Source organism: Gavialis gangeticus, unplaced genomic scaffold (assembly GCF_001723915.1).
Source record: "Gavialis gangeticus isolate Ggan-Ray unplaced genomic scaffold, GavGan_comp1, whole genome shotgun sequence".
Lineage (NCBI taxonomy): Eukaryota > Metazoa > Chordata > Crocodylia > Gavialidae > Gavialis > Gavialis gangeticus.
In genome coordinates this window covers 164,599,612-164,603,106 of record NW_017729032.1, presented here as the reverse complement: position 1 = coordinate 164,603,106, position 3,495 = coordinate 164,599,612, and positions in this window count along the sequence as shown.

Here is a 3,495-nt window from a genome sequence, read left to right as displayed (position 1 = left end):
AACCTCGCATTTTTCAGTGTTAAACACCATCAGGTTCTCACCTGCCAATTTCATGAGCCTGTCAAGATCTGCCTGAATTAACCTCCTGTCCTCAGGTGTGGATGCTTTACCCCTAGTTTGGTGTCATTGGCGAACTTGGCCAGCCTGCTTCTGATACCAATGCCTACATCATTGATGAAGATATTAAACAGTATAGGCCCTAAGACAGAGCCTTGAGGGACCCCATTAGTCACAGCACACCATGATAATTGACTTCCATCAACCACCACCCTCTGGGTCCTACCACAGAGCCAATTCCCCAGCCAGCAGATTGTAGTGTGGTTGAGGCTGCAGTTAGCCAGTTTTGCCAAGAGGTGATCATGGGATACCAGATCAAAGGCTTTTTTAAAGTCAAGATATAGGACATCAATCTCTTGCCCCTTGTCCAGGTGATAGGTCACCTGGTCGTAAAAGGAAATGAGATTGGTCAAGCAAGACATACCTGCAACAAACCTGTGCTGGGTATCCCTCAGGATATTGCCATCAGCTAGTCTGTTAAGGATGGCATTTTTGATAATTTTTTTCCAAGACCTTCCCCAGGATAGAGGTCAGGCTGATGGGCCTGTAGTTTGCTGGATCTACTTTCCTACCTTTTTTGAAGATAGGCACCACATTGGCTTTCTTCCAATCTTTGGGCACTTTACCAGAGCACCAAGAGTTTTCAAAGATCTGTGCCAGGGACTATGATGCTTGCCAGCTCCTTGAGTACCCTTGGGTGTAAACCGTCAGGGCCGTCTGACTTGAAGGTATCCAGCCTGTCAAGATATTCCTTCATGAGGTCAGCTGCAATGGAGGGTAAGGAATCTCCCTCACCCAGGCCTCCCTGACCCACAGTGGGCAGGGGTGTCCCATAGGACTGATGAAAAACTGATGCCAAGTTCCCATTAAGCAAGTTTGCTTTTTCCTGGGCATCAGTTGTCAGTTGTCCCATGTGGTTGCAGGGGTCCAATGTTGCCCTTGCTTTTCCTCCAGCTCCCCACATATCTAACAAAAGGACTTTTTATTGTCCTTGATATTTGTAGCTAGCTGGAGTTCCATTGCAGCCTTGGCTTTCCTTATTTTCTCTCTGAAGTTCCGGACCAGAGCAGAATATTTCTCCTTGGTGGTGGTTCCAGTCCTCCATCCTTTGTAGGACTTCCTTCTAAGTTGCAGGAGTTCCACTAGTTCCTTGGAGATCCAAGGAGACTGCTGTGCCCTTTTACTGCCTTTCCTCTCAGACAGGACAGACTTTGCTTGTACATCCAGGATTGCTCCTTTGAGGAGCAGCCACTCATCTTGAACTCCCTTCCCCTTTGGTTTGTGACCATTTAGAGCCTGACTGACAAGCCCCCTTAGCTTGTCAAAGTCAGCTTTCCTGAAGTAGAGGACTTCTGTATTACTGACTGACTTGCCAGCTTTATGGTGGATGGTGAAAGTGATCAGCTCACGGTCATTGTCACCCAGCTTCCCTTCAATCAATTGGTCACTGATTAGGTCGTCCCCAGTTGCCAGTACCAGGTTGATCAGTGCTTTAACTCTTGTCAGCCCATAGATTTCCTGTGTCAGATACAGCTCATCCACACATGAGAGAGAGCTTTGTGACCACTTGGATTTGGCTGAGAGCTCCTTCCATGAGATGTCTGGGTAGTTAAAGTCTCCCATGACAACCACACAGCAGGAGTTTGTGGCCTCAGCCAATTTCCTGGAAAAATCCTGGTCAAGGTCTTGACCCTGAGTAGGGGGTCTGTAGTAGACACCCACCATAGTATCCCCTGTGCTGTGTTCCCCAAGGATTTTAACCCAGAGGTTCTCAAGTCATCCACCGTGGGTGCCAATGTCAGCTTGCAGGGATGCATAGCTTTCCTTGACATAGAGAGGTACACCCCCACCCATTTTGTGCACTTGATCCCTCCTGTACAAGGTATAGCTGTCTGTACCGGTCCAGTCATGGATGGAGTCCCACCAGTTCTCCCTATGACAACATAGTTATTTGTGTTTAGCAGGAAAAGAAGTTCCTCCTGTTTGTTCCCCAAGCTCCTGGTCTTTGTGTATAGGCACACAAGTGTCCCCTTGGGGGCCCTAGCATTGCTTACAGTTCATTCCAGGGTTGGAGCAGGGGTGGATTCCCTTAGGTGCCTTGGCCTGCTGGCTTTGCAAGGGTTGGTCAATGGGCCAGCAGTGGCAGTAGTCCCTCCATCCCCTGGAGGGCTTAGTTTAAAGCCCAGTTGAGCAGGTCAGCCACTCTTCATGCACACCTTTCACCTTCAGTCCCTGGTCCCACATCACTTGTCCTACTGTGACTTAAGATTGCATTTTTGAAGTCCAAGACTTCAATCCTGCTGTCCAATTTCTCTGCTTTACGTCAGACAGTGAACATGATAGTTTCATAGTTACTATGACCCAGATTTCCCTCTATATTTAATTAGGCCACCAAGTCATCTCCTTTCGCCAGGACAAAGTCTAGCAGAGTGTCACCTCTGGTTGGTCCATGCACCTCCTGCATCAGGAATAGCTTCTTGACACAGGTCAGGAAGGATCATGACTGATCTAACTTAGCTAAGTGTTCCTCCAAGGAGATGTCTGGATAATTAAAATCACTCGTGACAACCATGTCACATGCACATGCAGTCTCAGTCAATTCTCAGGCAAACTCAGGACAACAGGGCAGACTCTACAGTGAGAGACTGCGGGACCTGAACCTATTCAGCCTCCACAAGAGAAGGCTAAGGGGGGACCTGGTGACTGTCTATAGACTCACTAGGGGGGACCAGAGGGGTTTGGGGGAGACGCTGTTTCCCCTAGCGCCCGCTGGCATAACAAGGAGAAATGGGCACAAGCTGTTGGAGAGGAGGTATAGATTGAACATCCGCAAAAACTACTTCACCGTTAGGGCGGCTAGGAGCTGGAACCAACTTCCAAGGGAAGTGGTGCTGGCCCCTACCCTGGGGGTCTTTAAGAAGAGGCTGGATGCCCACCTAGCTGGACTCGTTTGAGTCCCATTTCTCTTTTTGGGGTTTTTGTTGTTCTCCCGCCCTGGCGGGGGGTCGGGCTAGAAGATCTACTAGGTCCCTTCCGACCCTTAATCTATGAATCTATGAATCTATGAAACTCCAGATTCTCACGTGAACTCCAGATCGAGTTCCCCTTCCCGGGTTTGGTGGTCTGTAGCATAAAACCTATAGCTAAGTCACTTTTGCTACCTCACCTGCAACCTGACCCAGAGGGTAAAGACCATCAGCTCCAGCCCCAAATATTTTGACTCTGGTAGGACTTGAACCCACAACTTTTGAATGATATTTTACAACAGAAGCTCAAAGTCCGGTCCATTGCACTACAGAGCCATCTATGGCCATTGTAATAAATGCAAGATGAAAGTTTTGAACTTTACAGTTCAAAATTAGTGTATGACCTTTCTACATAAATGTCACATAAATCATATACAAACTTTAAATAATATATGTATTCTGTTAATGGGCA